This window comes from Charadrius vociferus, unplaced genomic scaffold (genome assembly GCF_000708025.1).
Source record: "Charadrius vociferus isolate BGI_N301 unplaced genomic scaffold, ASM70802v2 scaffold1, whole genome shotgun sequence".
NCBI lineage: Eukaryota > Metazoa > Chordata > Aves > Charadriiformes > Charadriidae > Charadrius > Charadrius vociferus.
Window position 1 is genome coordinate 2,276,534 of NW_009647680.1, and position 17,503 is coordinate 2,294,036.

General features: G+C 43.7%; 1 protein-coding gene across 1 annotated transcript in view; it reads right to left on the reverse strand.

The window, feature by feature from the left end:
- The window catches only part of HEPHL1 (hephaestin-like 1), a 35,772-nt gene extending 24,447 nt beyond the window's left edge, over positions 1–11,325 (reverse strand). The window contains exons 1-3 of the mRNA XM_009881172.1: positions 11,186–11,325; positions 1,381–1,625; positions 377–589 (exon numbers count right to left, since the gene is read on the reverse strand). The gene's annotated coding sequence lies outside the window, so the exon portion shown is untranslated. The remainder of the gene's footprint in view (positions 1–376; positions 590–1,380; positions 1,626–11,185) is intronic.
- Positions 11,326–17,503: the final 6,178 nt, after the last annotated feature.

The following is a 17,503-nucleotide window of genomic DNA, read 5'->3' on the forward strand; positions in this document are numbered from 1 at the left end:
TACCGAAGTCACCTGCCCAGTCTTAATTTCATTTCCTGGGCAATGAGTCCTCTGCTAGTCCTGAAATGATCCCAGTTTGGGAACATGGTATTTTTGGTCTCGGCCACAACTGGCTGGCCACAGAGCATGCTGCACTCCCTCCACCAGCCGAGGCAAATCTCTCGTGAAGCCAAAGGGGAGCAGGAAGGGGGTTGTCCCAGAGCTACAATACCTACCCTGGGATGCTCCTGGAATGGCCCAGCTATTCCTTGCCCCTTTTTATGGACTATGTAGGGATAGACTCTAGACCATCATGTTTATACCTGTAAGCAAAAATGACTGTTAAGATGCCAAGCTTGGCAGAGGGCTTGCTTTATCAGTGTTTCTAGCTCAGTACCTTTTTTACAAACCAGCAGTGGCCCAATTAAACCAGATGCAATATCTCTTGGTGTGTCAATGTGAGAATGGTAAATCCAAGTCAAGCAGTTTGAGTCTGCCAAAGTTGGGGAATAATCTTTCCGTACTGGCCATGTGTATGTGTAATTTCCACCAGGAACAACAAAGTCGTCCTCTTTGCTTTTACCGCCGGTTCCATCAGGGTAAAGTGCTCCTAATACATTAAAAGAAAAAGGAAGCTTTTAGCCCCCCCTTAACTGTTTTCCTTAAGTAAATGTAGAATTTCTTCTATTTTATCAGAGATCTAAAAAATAGCAACAGCACTCACAAACACAGAATCACTGAGAAATTGTGAAAAAAATCAGAAGTTCTGGCAAAACAGTCACAAAAATGTTGAGAATTAAAACCCACCATTTTTCAGTAGATGAAACTTTACAGATAGATTAACAGGCTGTAGTTTTTCCTTGGCTCTTTACTCTCATCAGTCATCTACACATTTTGACAGCTAACATTGTATGTCTCCTCAGAGAAAACTGATGAGAGTAATGAATGGAGACAAATCTATACAGTCCTCTAACCAAGATACACATGCATAGGTTTTGGATTCTGAAAACTAAATCATGTCTGTTATAGCCCTGTAGAGAGGAAAACATTTACTTACAAGAACTCTATCGATTCAAACAGGCTAGAAGCAGAAGGAAGGAGGGAAGATGCTACGGTGACTTATAGTTAAGGAAAATAATTCAGGAAAAAAGACCCACCCAACCTGTTTTGGTGCTGGATTCATCCCAGGCGTCGAAGGTTTGTGGTGAAAAGTTTTAAGAGATGAGGCTGTTCTTGTTTTTAGTCATCAGCTGCAATTACTGATGATTTTATGAGAGAGTGTTCTAAAGTCCTCTGATGTCAATGGCCAGAACAATAAATAGTTGGACAAACTTTTAGCCATGATATTAGCCACTCCAGGGGAAAAGGAGAGGAAAAGAGAAAGAGCAAACCAGCTTTTACCTTCAGAGTCCTTGTCATAGAAGACCCCATGTGGATGCACAGAGTATGGGCGGGAAGCAAAGTTCTTTAGATGGACGATAAAGACATCCTCTTCCTCTGCCTTCAAGACTGGCCCCAGAAACCCCAACCAGGCTGCTTTGGGGATCTCCTGGGAGTAAGTGTCATCTGTGAATTGCCTAAAAATAGCCTTTTTGTACACACGCCCTATCCGGTTGGCTCCTCTGGTCGCATACACGCTTGCAAACCTAGTATTGGGAAGGGAAAATAATTTAGACAAAAAACCCCTCCTTTAAGAGTTGATAAATACCTGGTGCTTGCAGTACAGATAAATAGTTCCCTGGGACACATCACATAGCTAATGGAGTAAAGGCTGGGGAGTAAACCTGGACAGCACTAGCAGGGTCCAAGCCCCTTTCTGTGCGGTAACAGTCACCCTACTTGCAAGACTGGTCTTGAGTATGGTTGCTACAAGTCTTCGCTTGAGGACCAACCACTCAGGCCTTTCTGTACAGTTTTAGCACCTTCTCCCTCTTTTGAAGATTTGAAACCTCACATCTGAAAGCATGACTGTTCAGAAGGAAAAGAAAACCAAATTAAGTTTTTTCTAAAGCCAATAAGAGCAATTATAATCAACAAGTTTAACACCCCAGAAGAGTAGCATGAAACATTTTTTGCATAAAATGCATAATTTCTGCATTCCAGAGCCTATGTTTATAGCAACTTCAAGTGATGGAGAATCCACCATATGGTCAGTGGTTGACGTATTATAGCTATTAAATACCTGCTCCTTGAATGGCATTTGTAGTCTAACATCATCCAGCTCCACACTCCAACGACTGGTTCCCATCAAGCTTGCTCTCAGATCAAAGAGGCCACATACCATCAAGAGCTTCTTTTCTATGCAGGCACTTGCATAAGTTTTAATTAATTGACCAAATTACCTCCTACCCTTCTTCTGGACAAACCAAGTACACTGACATTCTTTATGCCACAAATCTTTCCCAAAGCTCTTTTCTGAAAGCCTTCCAATATTTCTCTATCTCTTTTGAAGTCTAAACACAAGAACTTCACACAATATGCAAGTAATATTCCAGTTAAAGCCAGAGGTGCTCCCAGTCAATATTTCTTACACAACTGGGAGTTAGTTTTGCCCTGTTAACTATAACATCATACTGGAAAACCATGTTCAGCATGTCTGTTATGATATTAAACCTTTTTTACTTCTCTCAGAGTTACAGGTGTCAAGTATGTTACACCTTGTTCATCCCTGAATATCCCACACGGTGTAGAAATGATCCTCCTTTGACACACAACCAGCAGTGGACTATGCGACCAATTTTACCATGGTTGACTGCTCCATGAGTTTTTGCATCCCCTGAAGATTGTTTGAACTTTCATGCTTCCTAAAAATACCATTAAAAAGCTGAGCTAAGTTTTCCAGAAGTATCCCTGGCAGAAATATAACAACTCCATATTTATAATGAGGTTTTGCAACTGGCCAGTTTACCTGCAAACCCATTTTATTTCGGTGCTGGTGTGCAGTGCCAACAACTTACGTGTTGGACATCACATGAGTTGAAAGGTACGATTTTCTATAATTCCTTCACCGTAAGATCCACCACTCCCCCTTTTCAAGCCATCTCTGCTTGACATCATAATTCACATCTCCCATCTGTGGCCATTATACCTCCATGGCTGCTGTCTAAACCAGATCCCTGAAGTGATCTGAATGTAAAAGCCTCCAAAAAGAATGCTTTTTCATTTGAAAGATGTGCTTTATAACAAGCCAAGAGCTATTTTGGCACAAATAGAAACACAGCCAATGAGTCTGGAGCCAGACTCTTTTCAGTGGTTCCCGGTGACAGGACGAGGGGCAATGGGCACAAGTTGGAACACAGGAAGTTCCATTCAAATACACGAAAAAACTTCTTTACAGTTGGGGTGACAGAGCACTGGCACAGGCTGCCCAGGGAGGTTGTGGAGTCCCCTTCTCTGGAGATTTTCAAAACCCGCCTGGATGCAGTCCTGAGTAATGTGCTCTGGGCAATCCTGCTTTAGCAGGGGAGTTGCACCAGATGATCTCTAGAGGTCCCTTCCAGCTCTGAAGATTCTGTGATTCTGTGATTCTGCGATTCTGCTGTGACAGAAACGATTGGTTAGGATGGAGGGGAAGGGACAGAATCTTCTCAGTCTGCTTCTTCACAGAACAACGTGTGCCAGATAAATACGCCCTATAAGCATGGTTAAGGAAGGAGTTGCCAAGAAGTCTGGATTTTCAGTGAATTAGCAGGTCTGTGGTAACTGCCTGTGTGTGCACAGCAAGACCTGGCAAGTCATGCTATGCTCACCAAGGAGAAGATACCTTCCACTGCCTGGGGGGAAGAGCTCCTACGAGAGACCTTACCACAGAGTAGCAGGTGGTGTCAGTAGTAGTGCAGTGTAAATGCTCATGCTTCCTTACCTCATGGCAATGTATTCATGTGGCTATGCCCTAATTTGAATTATAAATTGATTTTTAAACTGGTTTATAAGATGTTTTCTCAGGAAAAAGACAAATAGATTTTTTTCAAAGTACTTGCTTTAAGCAGATTTCTTTCAAAAGAATTTTTTCCATTTTCATCAGCCACCAAATATTTCAAATGAGGTGCTGCAGTGGCACTGCGCTTTGCCTGTGATGACCATGCCCTTACGCTCCTGGCTTTCTGGCCAGACAACATCGTGTACTCTCCCATAACTTCACTCCCCTGGGATACACTGTCTCTCCTGCAGATGCAGAACTGTTTTCCAGAAAAATGCAGTTTTTTACCAGGCTTTGTCAAATGCTTGACATGAGTATAACTCTTGTAAACGCACAGAGCAGGGATCCCAAAACCCAGCTAGGTATTGAGGTTCAGGAAATTACCCTAAGAAAACCCTCAGGTTTAGGCACCAGTGACTTCCTGAATGCCTGAAGCCATGCTGTAGCATCTCTGTTGGCTAGATCTGTGCCTGACTCCTACCTAAAAAAAGGCTTTTTCATGCCAGTTTTCTGAAAGGAGGTCTATTCAAATCATCCATTCAGAGCTGCAGAGCCCACTGCCTGTGCAATGGGTGTCAGCTGCAGCCAGTCACAATGTAGGTGATGTTCTTCTATGCAGGGCATCAAGCCATGCAAGAGTCATGGAGCCAGAAAGGAACCACAGCATGAAAGGAGCAACCTGGCCTCTTGGCCCTGGTTAATTATGGGGTCTGTTTAATCATTGTCCAAAAGAAAACAACCAATCAACTCTGGGAGACAAATTCCTACACACCACTGATGCCCTTGCTGTTGTGTTACAGACTCGGGCTCTTTCATAGCTTCCTTTCCTTCTAGACCCACAGCCTCCAAAGAGCAAAAGAGTTTCCTATCCAAAATGCCCTAATGTTTGGGAGTTTCTTGGAGGGCAGACTTCAACCTCACTCCTTTTACTATCTGGGAGCTCTTTTAACTATAAAGAGACATGTATTTTCATCATGTCCTTTTGGTCACCCTCAGCACCCAAGAACAGAGCACACTGGTCATTGTGAGTCCCACTCTAGGTGTCCAGGCTTCTCCATTTCATTCAGGAGGACTTTTGGGTGCCAACCTCAGCCTTGCAAGCAGCTCTGTGCCTCTTTACAAATGTTGCTATGTTGCACATTACAGCACTTAAAATCCTTTGCAGAAAGACTGCCCACACTGGAGCTAATGGTATCAGCCATAGAAAGTTCATAGAAAGGGTTCATGGGTCTGGGTGTCCTCTCCTCTTGACTCCCACATGCCTGGATCACAGACATGAGGCCACACTGTGAGGATGGTACCTCTACACAGTTCCACAGTGCAGCCACTGGATGTGTTGGAGGGAGTTGGCACATGCTCAGTGCCACGGTCCCTGCTGCTCCATCTGTGGGTCACAGAGGTTTCCACCCTGTCCCTCTTCTTTCTTTCAGTGAGAGTGTCTTCTCAGTGCTTCATGAAGTCTCTGCTGCCAGTGCCATTTGTACCAGTGCATCTCTGACCCTGTGGTTCCTTTCCACCCATCTCCAGAGTCCCTCAGAGATTTTCTCAGCTTCAGGATAATGTCCTGCTGACCTTTCATCTCCTGTCTTTGACAACAGTTGTCAAATACTATGCCCTGTCTCCTTTTGATGACGTCTACTTGCTTGGGAAATGCTTCATATTTTCGGTCACTGAATTAAACATCCCCTTCAGCTGCATCTCTTGTTCTATTCTTTCCCACCCAATAACTTTCCAACATGTTATTGCTGCCCTGACTTCTTCAAATGCTGTAATGGTTAAACACCTCCAGTTCTCTGAAGCTGCCTTTGCCTCTTTCTTCCAGTGGTCACAATGTGCCTATTTTACTGGACACTCTCTGCCAAAATATCTCCTATCTCTCATTCCTGTCTTGTCACAAGAAGACAAACCCTATCCCTGCTTCTTCATGCTCCCCTGCTCACTTCAAACCACTTCATCCTTCTGCTGGCTTTGAGATATCACTGCCTGAACCTTTTCCATACTTCTGGTTTTGTGGGGGTGTAAGAGCTGCTCTTCTAAATCTTGGCTGTCTCCTTCCAACTCAGTTGTCAGCCTGCAGTTCACGTGCAGAAAGCTTTGATGACCAGCCAGTCCCACTTCTTGGAGGGAATAGGAACCCTCCATCCCCTGGACCTGTACCCTTGCAAACTTCCTAAATTCTCTTGGAAATTCTTCAGCTGCACTAAGTTCTTCATCTCCTCCAGTCAGGCCAGTCTTGAGGTTTTGTATAGAGGTAAGCAGGCTTGTGAATTAGGGCATAAAAAATCTTGTTCAGACTAGGGAAACCATGCATATCCTTCCTTTATTGCTGTGCCTGATTTCATTTTGCTAGTTGACCTTTCCCAGCAGTTCTTAAGCTCAGAAAAATGTTGGCAATGCACATGAGTGGGACAGGGAGTTATTAATAGGGAATGAACTCTAATTCCTTAAAATTAGTATTAACATAATTACAGTCATCCATCCCCATGCAATGATGAGCACTACAACTCTTCCAAATGAAAGAAAGAGTATAACAAGAGTGTCATGTAGACTGTACTTCAAATCAAGACTAGACATGCAGATAATCTGCCATCTGAGGGTAGGACAGTCAGTTAGGGTAGGACCATGAGTTTAGTGTAATTTCTACACCTATTTCTTTTATCACACAGAAGAAGTATTTTGCCAAGATTTTTACTGTGTTTATGTTACCTTTGATCATAAGAAAGAGAGCTAAACCTAACAGAGCTGAACTTTTTCAAGAGGTGCTTACATGAGTACTATGTTATGGTGTGCAGTAAGAAATGGAGAGAGAGCTACATGTTGTGCATGGCCAAACAGCTCCTCAGTAGACTGGAGCCAGATCTCCCGCTGATACAGTGTTGAAGCCTGCTGAATTTGTTTGCTGCTGTAATCACCAGTGAAAAACTAGCACTTCGAATAACTACCAGATGTGGAGTCCCAAATTTTCTCCTGTGATTAACATGCCCAATAGCCACTGTACACTCCTGGGTACAACTGTAAGTAGGTGCAAACTCTCTTTTATTACTATTGTTCCACTAAAATCCCATAGATTTTGCACTGGCAACCATTTAAACAACGATCTTTATGGGCTTGTTCCCTAAAATCTGTCGACAGTGAAACCTTCCTTATTCTCTACCTTTTTTGCATACACTATGCCTGGATTTATAACAGGTTTTTTCCCCGAGTTCCCCATTTTTCCTGTGGACGGAGTAAGCCAAGACAGTGCCCACAGCTCCAGGATGCCCCTGGGTCATGTAACCTGTTCAGGGTAACCCTCTGCCAAACCATGACTGCTGTGTTAAAGCCAATGCAAGGTCTGTGCTAGAGGGATGGCCAGCAGAGTGGGACCAGTGGTGCCAACGCACATTTGTAGATGGTGCCCTGACCACACAGCATCAAACAGCAAGGTGAATTGTGTGTCCTCAAAAGAGACGGACACCATGTCCTGAAAGGATGTTTCAGGTCTTTTCTGGCTCACACAGGCAAGTGAAGAGATCAGTCAAACCCATACAATCTTCAACGAAGCTCTGAAGTGTGGTGTTAATGGTTCCTCTCCTAGGATAAACTTCTGCTTCCAGTGAAGTCAATAACAAAACTCTCAGGCTTCATTAGAGCTAGGATTTCACCTCAAATGCCCTTTTGATGTTGACCCTTCCCACAATGATCATCTCCACTGATGCAATTGCGTTATTTGGCCGCATGGTGACTCAGCCATTAGTTTAGCATCTGTGACGACAGTTTTACTGTCATTTATCTGGGCGGGATCTCCTCATAGGCAAATTGCACAAACTGTGTTTGATGCTGTAGTAACAAAAACCACCCGTTAGTGTTGGTGGGTGCAAGACTTGGCCCAGATATATGTAGGATTGGTAGCCTGAAGAGAAAGCATGAGCTGTTACATCAGGCAAAACCTAATAACACCTACCACCAGAAGAGCAAGATTTAAGTGTCCATCATATAAACTAGCACCAAATTACTTTAAAAGGATTATCAACCAAACTCTAATCCTGAGGGCTGAGCCACAGTGGGGAGGGAAAGACAGATGTATGTCAAGCCACAACACCTAGGTGTATTTTTCTGTTGAAAGGCCGTTGTCTATGTGGCCATTAAAGGGACTGGGCAATGTCTGAGCTCACCCTCCTACTGCAGCAATATTCATGCCCTAACCCACAAAATCTCACTAGAAACTGCAGCACGTCCAGAAGCACTGACAGCACCTTGCACCCTGTGTGTCCAGTCCACCATGGTTTAATGATGTCAGGTCTTCCACCAGTTACACCAGGTGGGAGGGGGTGCTGTGAACACCTTCCCAGCTCACCTATACTCTGTGATTTCCAAAGTCTTGTGTGCTTCAGAAAATGTCAGCTTAATTTTCGGAGGGAGAACTGAGAGCGAACTGTCTTGGTTTCATTCATAACACTCCAAATAATGAGAATTAGTGGAACAGCTCGAGGCTTCAAGTAGACAAGACAAATGGCAGAGGCGAACAGCCTCATTACTCTCTTTACATAAGAAGCACTGATGCACAGCAAGATACTCGCTCCGCTCCAGTGGCGGGCTGGCCCTCGAGCACTGCAGCCACACGAGAGGTAATAAAAATCAACATCCAAGCAGAATAGTTATGCTAACACAAGGCTGAGTTTGGGTTAATCAGCTCTGACGAGAGGCAGCCTTTTCAGCTCACGCCCAGGGAGGTGCTGATGCAGCTCTATGGCTCCTGGCTGGGGAGGCAGCTCCCTCAGCACCAGCGTGGAGGGAGATGAGCAGCCCAACCATGCCTGCTGCCAGAACCTGCTCACCTGACTTCCAGACCCATGCCTTGGCTACCAAAGTCTCCTTTCTCCTCATTACTGCTAAAAACTAAGGGCTGAGGAAGATATTATTGACTTTGGCAGAGAAACATTGAAAATCATCTCTTAAATCTCACTATCTGATCCAGGTAACGTAACACTTTCCATTGCACACTTGCTAATTCAGCATTTTCATTAAGTAGTGAGGAGTAAATGGTTTTGATGATATCTCTCTGGGCTAGCTGGAATCAAAGGGAACATTTCTTTATGTGTATGCACTGACTCTTTTCAAGAGAATCAGTTTGTCTGCAACCTCTTTATTTTCACTTCCCTGTCAATAAAACCTGGATAGTGCCCCATCAGATGGGTGCTGCAAGGATGCATCACAAGGTGAGAAGTGCTGGGCTCAGCGAGCCCAAGTGTTCCTGCTTGCAGAACACAGCTGGCTCAAAATGCATTCCTGTCCCCACCTAGGAACTGATCCTTAAATTTTGTTTATGGAACTACGTTTTTGATAATATCCATAGGAAGCAATTAATTAGCTGAAGAGTAATCCATCAGTATACTGCTTTAAATTTACATTAGAGGTTATCCTATAGAGCTAAATAGTCAAAATAGTTATTACTGGTTCACTATTTAGTCCACATGCTTATGCAGACATACTATTATTTCAGAATATAGTACTTTATTCTGTCTTAACTCAATACAGTATGGAAATGGAGTCAACTAGCTGCACAAATCACTTTATTATTCTGCACGTAGGGAGTTCATAACAAACAGCTCCCCAGCTTTAAATGTATCGTCTGCCTTGAAATTTTCTGTGGGTAAACCCTTTGGAATTAACATTCTGTAATTATTATGTTACAGTGATGAATGAAGACATAAGCTATCATCCCTCCCTGTCGTGCCATGCTAAAGGCACCACATTTACGTCACAGACTTTAAAGTAAATGTGCTACTTGATGTTCAAGGAACACAAAGTGCAGACAGCCTTAAAAGTACAATTTACAGAACAGATTCCAAGTCTCTCTACAGTATTGGAGTGGATTTACAGGTAGCTGCCCTTCACTTGAAGCTGAACTATTTTTCGTGAGAGGTCTTCCAGTTTAGGGAGTGGAGGAAGTTATCCCCTGCCAAAAAGAATAGTGAAGCGAGAAATTCAGGTGTTTAACACAACTGGAGAATAACCTTTGCAGCAAAGCCTGTTTTCAGGGCCTGGGAACAAACTATTACTCTGAATTCTACCTATAAAGGTAACACTTAATGACTTGGATGCTATCTCCAGTTGCTAAAAGCATAAGCATAAGTTTGTGTTAAAAAATAAAACTCTTTCTTGCCTCCTCCTTGTCACAAAATCTTTTCATTTATGAAATCCAACTGAGAGTGATTCCAAAATTACCAGCCACTAGAGAAAAGTCCAGATATGCTTTGGATTTCCTGACAAGTCAGAAAGGACTTTTCCATTTCTAGCTCCTGGGACACAACATCGAGCTCCCAGTGTGCCTCCAGACCTGGTATGGTCACTGGGACCTCCTCACTCACTCACAGCTCCCATCCCAACCCCAAGCCAAGACTCAGAGGAAGGACCCCCAAACTATCTCTAGGGTGTCAAAGATACCAATGAAATCTTAAAAATATTCCCTCGCCTGTTTGAAGCCCACACTGTAAAGAGGCACCAAGGGTCTGTGCCATCCCCATCCAAAGTCCAGCAGACACCCCCAGCAGTGTGGGCACAAGAACAGACGCCTGTTTCCCTCTGGCCAAAACGCAATTCACCACAGTGCTTACCTACACACTTCAGTTTCAGCACGGATGGTCTCCAGGACTTCAGTGTGACCATTCACTGTTGTATGCTTAAGCACCTATCTAAACAGATTTCCTAAATGGAGGTCTCCACAGTTGCATACTTTGCAGGGTTACATGCACCATCTACTCATATCTCATTTGTAGGTATTATACATATCTGAATTTTACAATGTCATACAAAGCCCCCAACATTTATTATCTCACAGGGAACAACTTCACAAGCTTTTGCCAGTTAAAGAGACTTCTATGTCTTATTGCAAAGAGATGGGCTTGATGATGGCAAAGTTGCAATTTGCCTTTGGACAACAACTCCCAGAAATACCTACATCTCCACGAAACACATACAGGGGATTTTGAACCCACTATATGACACTTCTTTGGCGATTATCAGATCCTTAGTGTCACCTTCAAATACATGTTAACGATCACCTTGCTTAATCAACCACGATGGAAGAGAAGTCAACCAAAGTCTACTCTTGCCATGAAGCTGAAATCCTGCCTGTGGCAACATCATAGAAAGAAAAACAAAAGGCTATCTTAGGACATTTACAGCACAAAAGAAAAACAAGAAAAAGGCTATCTTAGGACATTTACAGCAACATTAACCATGTTAGTCCATTTTCTTTGGAGCTGTCAATACCTCTCTGATTTATCAGAGACCCCAGTTACTTACTTGTCTTCCAACAGGTTCTGTCCTGTGATCAGATTTTTCCCAGACGGTGCATAGTCCCAGTTCTCTTCCACAATCCCAAGGTAATAAGTTCTGGTCTTTGCTTCCACCGCTGCAAACAGCCAGAGGAACCCAAGAGCGCGAAGGCAGCCACCACGCTGCGCGGGAGGCATTTGTAGTTGTGATTGCGAGGCTGGCAGCGGGCAGGCAGCAGCAGCATGCACCACAGAGAGCTCACCCCTCCCTCCCAGCTCTCGACAAGTTATAAATAAGGAATGGACAGAGAAAAGCTCCTCCTTCCCAGCAGGTAGGACTGGGATAGGTAGAGAGCCCAGCTATGCAGAGCAGGGCTAGGGAGGAGGTTGCTGCCATGGCAGGATCTTTGCCAATCCTTTGGTGAATGCATAAATTGCTCTCTTATGCAGACTAGAGCCAGTTGGCATTTTCTGGAAGTCTGGATGCTTTTCTTGTCTTCCTTTTTCCAGACTAGGTGGTATGGCATATCGGAACAGCTTTTTGTTGGTCTTTTTGCCATCCCTGTTAAAACGCCCCCTTTTTTGTTTGTTTGTTTTAATTTAACTCCTTTACCATGTCTGAGATTTCTAAAGCTAGCATCTTGCTGCCTGCGTTGGGTTTTTTCGAGGGCGTAACACTAGTTTACAATCCAGCATTATCAAAGAGAAAGAGAATTCTCCAGTACCTCTCCAATTTCTAGGATTTTCTGACCCATTTATTAAGATCCAAGTGACCTGAATGTGTTCAGTTTTAGAGTGACCAAAATAAGGCCTCATTTTACAAACATTTCTGGAAATTAGAGCCCTTGTAAAGTCTTTCCACTTGGACACCTAAGAATTGAGGCACAGAAGGATCACCCTTTTATTAAACTTGGTAATTAATGTGCCCAGATAGCTCTCTAGAAAATCAGTTCCTCCCTTTATAGCTTAACTTCCTCTAAGAGGACATCTCTATTACCATCTCAGTAAAGCAAAGGGTAAATCTATACGAGTATGAATTGATAGGATATTCTAAACTGTTTAGGTAACACTCCCTGGGTGGCAAGACACTCTGCAAAATCATGCTGCTCCCTTACTCATTTTTTAACTGACTGGAGACATCAAAAAGCTGCAGTTCTGGAAAACAGTATTACAGTTGAGACTCACTGCCAGGTTTAACAGTTGTGAAATTCCCCTTTCAGCTCCAGAACCATCTGAACTCTTCCCGTTGAAGCTAATTGTTACTCATGGCTAGGGGTGTAAGAGGCTTCTCAAATTAATTCGGTATCCACGTGTTTAACTTCATCAGTCAAAACCTAGCTCAATGATGTGAACATTTTTATATGGCAGTCTCCTGAGTTCACCCTGTGGCATTCAACAGCAACAGCTACACGTACAATCAGCTGTGCTGGACACCTCTTTCCATCACTGGTGTGCAGGTGGCTCTGCAGTCACACACAGAATTCAAAAAGCCGGTGGGGTTCACAGCATCGCAGGATCCCTCCACCTGGACCATGGTGAGTCTCATCTAAATTCAGACACAAGGCACACAGACACACAGAGTGTGTACCAAAGAAGCTTTCAGGTTCTTTAGGCTCTGCATTGCATCTCTTTAGCTGTGAGGACCGAAAGCCCTGTATACGTGGGTGAGGATATAGCCAGACAATTGCAATACGGCTGTATAAGAAGAGTCCCCCAGCTGTAAGCTGCTCTCTGACACTTGCTGATGTTCATTTTCTTGAGTCAGTTAATTGATGAACAATGAGAAGGAGGAGAAGTGATAGGACAATACAGACGTTGCACAGACAGACATCCTGATCCTCAGAAGCGGCACCCACAGTCTTCCTGATAACCTTGAAGCCCTTGCTCATCTCTTTGTCCTTCTGCTGCAAACCACGCGCTGCCCAACCTCTTGGCGTCTCACGTCAATCTACGTCTTCTCTTCCAAAATACCAATAGTTAAAAATCACCTTCCTTTTCCACTGCTTTGTTGTGTCACTCAGTTACTCAAATGATGCCATCTAATAGTACTGTGATTCTAAAAGGCATAATTAGAAAGCAAAAGAAATGACGACTGCAGGACAGGCAGAGGCTTTGTCAGCCGGTGGCACAGCTATCAAACATGCAACTGTGGTGGGACCAACAGGCCAGCTGGTGGCTATGAAGCTGTGAAAAGGCCAAGGTGGCCTTTTAACAGGTTAGCAGATTCCCACTGTGATCTTTGCACAGGGCCCGGGACTCTGCAGCCTCCTGCAGCGAGAATGTCCCTCGGCCAGAGCAGCTGCCCTGAGCCAAGGTAAACTACCAGCTTCATCTCCTGTCACTCAAGCACCTAAGTTTACAGAACTGGGTGCCTGTTATGCAAATGTTCATTGTTATAACATATACAAATTTGCATTTGAATAGGAAACATTTATTTAGAGGGTAACATGCACTTTGAATTAGACTGTGTAGAGCTCAGTTGCTTAAATCAGCCATTCGCATGGCATTAGAGATATTTGAAGACCAGGTACAGGGCCAATTTCATCCAGACAGTTTTTCTATGACCTTCTGTTTGTTTGCTTTTTTGTAACTGAAGAATTCTGTTATATGTTTAACATAAATCTCTATATATTGGACTCATATAACTCAAGTGCATCAAGCTAATAGTGAATAGGAAGGGGAAATGTCCAATTCTGAGCTGGCACCTGACTGCACTATAGTCATTTAAATAATAATAGTGCTATGTCCTAGTTTTTCCATTGGTTCTCGTGTGCCCAGGATTGGGTCATGGTTGCTCTCTTGCTGGAATAACTATTCAATATGCAAATACAAAGTCAATTTCTTTGTCTATTACCGTAAAAATTATTTGTGTAACAGGAATAACGTGTGGGCATTAGCACCCTATATCAGCAATGTGTTGTAAGTCTGGTAAACGCCTTAGTTTGGCTTAAGCATTTACTAGATCTGGTAACTTGTATACCCTTTGCATCCACATATTAACACTTAATTACCTTGTCACATCATTAAAACCAGGCACATTTACATTCCGGAGAAGTGCTGTGAGCATGACTCAGAAAAAGATGAAAGAACAGCTGTTTTGCCCTTGCATCAGGAAAATCTCTGGGAAGCTCCCCTCTGGCAGCCGGGTAATGGGATTAAGTTTGTCCCTTTGTTCAGGATCCTTTCAGCAAAAGGGTTGGATACTGGTTCCTCTGAGACTTTCTGTCCCTCTGAAGACTAAAATTAGTGCATGGCTGGGTTTCAAAGTTTTGTAATGAGGAGCAATGTTCATAAGTCTGAAGGGTGAATATCTTGAGTACCAGATTGTGAATGAGCCCCGAAACATCACCAGTGGAACTTTCTTTATAAGTACATCAGCAATGATTGCAATAATTAGCTTAAATTAATTCACTAAAGACCAGACTTGTGCCAACTAATGTTAGCTAATTAACTAGAATACCTAAGTTAACCTGGCGATGGCCATAAAGTCAATGAGGAGAGATGTTGGATGTCCTGATCTTCTGCATTGACTATACCTCAGTTCCTTGAAATTAGGCAACATGAGTTCATAGGCGAGCATTTTATCCAGACTGCCTGTTACTGAAACCCAGCTTGCATTCTCCATTGAGAAGATGATGAGCTGATGTTCAAGCAGGTTGACTACCCTGTTCCTTCTGCTTCTTGATAGCAGTAGATTTCCTTCTCATACATATTTGTTCCCTGTCCCTCTGCTATATTGGTTTGTATCTGCACTGCAGTCCAGGTTGGGGAATTAGTCTGCCTGTTTCCAGCATAAGACTACCCTCAGCTGGTGTTGCCACCAAACCTGGAGCTGTGCCTGTAGTGACCATCCCAAGGTGACAAAGAGTGCCTGTGGTAGAGCTGGGAACTGAGTTACACCCTCCCAAGTTTCACACCACTCTCTTAGCCACGCCATCCTTCCCCTTCCTTGGTTTTCCCACACTTTTCAGCCACAAACACATATTAAATACAAAAGCCTCACAGTACATCTGTGAAAATAAATTTTCATTCGCACTTTATAATGATTTTCCATATTGCAGCAGTAGTGAACAGAAGATAAACCTCATGTTATAGTCTTGGATAGTCACACCAGGTGTATCTGAATTAGTGGAATCTTTTGAGTTGATGCTAGTAGGTTGGAAATCTCAAAAAATATCTGTCCTGAAGGCTACCACCACTTCTATTTACAATTCTGGATAGGACCTTAGTGAGAAAGGATTCCTTGTTACGCACAGTATTTCCCAGGAGCACTCCAAGTTTGAGCACTAAAACAGTTGCAGACAGAAGGACAAAAAAGCTGCTTAAACTCCAAGAATAGTTACAAGGATCTGTGATCAGTGTGGATTTTAGAATGGCAGCTGTAGCCCATATTACAGGTGGCCCAGTGTGGACCTGACTCATGTCTGCCCAGAAGTTCTTGTGGTAGGATGGAGACTGAACCCAGCCCTCCAGATTCCCGTGTCAGACTCCACACGGCTCCCCAGAGTTGCCCTCCAGCCATTTGGGCTCAGTCCATGCACCCCGCTCAGGGTCACACTTGGTATTTACCACAATGACTGTCTGGAGATCGTTAGGGCAGAATAATTTTTTGTGTACGTCTCTGTGCAGATGCTCTTCTGGCAGAACAGCTGCTTTGGGACATTACCAGCTGTGGACAAATCTTGGGCCAAGATGTGAAATGGGAAAGAGGGCTCCTGTTATACCAGAAGCAGCCCACAGATCCTTTCTTTTCCATCAGGGGTTTGAGCCAAATCCTATACCTGCCACACCAACAACAAAGGACAATACTGTAGCTGAATTTAGATTTTTGAGAAATTAACTCAATATTGAAAAAAAAGATACTTAAATTCAAAGATTGTAAAGGGATACAAGAATAAGAAGGAAGGTGTTTAACAGTGTGTTGAAAGGACATGCAAGTTGGAAGAGATTATAATAAATTGCCAAATAGGCTGGGCAAGTGTAATGTGTTTGGCCTCAAAAGCCATTACAGCAGGGCTAAAAAAGGAAGTTTTGATCCTAATTAAGAGAAGCTTCTTGCGTGTGGTAACTCATGTAATATCTGCACTGTTAAAACAAGGCTAATACCTCGACAGAACTTCAAGGTACATTATTTATGGGTTTCTATAGTGCTGCCCATTGTAGTACCTAACAAACATGAAAGAGCTTAACTTCACGTCATCACTGTGGGGCAGAGCGTGTTTATTAACCCTATTATACAAATGAAGAAAGAGGAAGGCTAGGTAACTTCCAGGCACTCAGGCAGGAAGGCAGCCTGGTCTCCTGGCTTCCCATCCAGCAGTGGAAGCAAGGCAACAGCTATCCTGCCCCACCACCTTCCTTCTGTGCATGAAGATGGTGGAGATCAGGGTCTCCTTGGGCTTTCACTCTTTGTGGGAGTGATGCTGTGACCTGGTTGCATGGTGAAACCCTTTCACACCCACCCTCGCTGCCTGCTAGCAGGAGTGCCACTGCCAAGGGCCACTTCTGCTCTCCCCCAAGCAGTCCCACTGCCTGCCCAGCCTCCTCCAAGCCACCCTGTGGGCATCATGGGATCTTCTTCCATGGTGTCTTGCAGCATTGACCTACTTACTTACTGGAGAGGAAATGTGGCCCTTTTGTTTTCCTCCTATGAGATCATTGCTCCATTTTCTCTCTGGGTAAATCAGGGAGTTGTGGTAAAAAAAACACCCATCACTGGAAAACTATCCGGGACTATTTAAAGCAGGTAGCAGAAAGGAAGGTATCGAGCACTGCACAAAGAAAAAGAAAGAAGTGATGTGATTGCACTTGCACAAGTGGCTTCCAAATTGTTGCAAACTCATCTCTGCCAGGCAAGCCATCCTCAAGAGTGTTACGAACCTGAAAATTCCCAGCAGGTTTGTGACACTTTGCTTGGGGTCTGCTGATTAAATGGGAGGGTGTTGTGTGGGGTGGAGGAGCTAACAAAAGTTACCTGCTGCCTAGACAACTTCTTCTGTCCTGTTTCTCTGCCGGAAAGGAGAAAGTGGGGAAAATGTCACGACCTTGTGGAAGATGGGATGATTGCCCACAGTGAAATAATGTGATTTATGGGATCTGCAACTGACTGCCAACACTTTTAGTGTATTTCATCTATGTCTATGAAGCTTTGCAATAAAGAACAGCCCGACCATTCTTCAGTGACTCTGTTGCTTCCTATTTGAAGAAGCCTATGTTACAGCCAGAGTGCCATTCCTGGAATGGAAACCTTTCAGGTCTAGTATTAAAAAGGAAAATCTTGCTGTGGTCTTCCAAAACATCACTTGCCTTTGTTCTATCATTCCAAGTTAATAGTAAATCTTATATA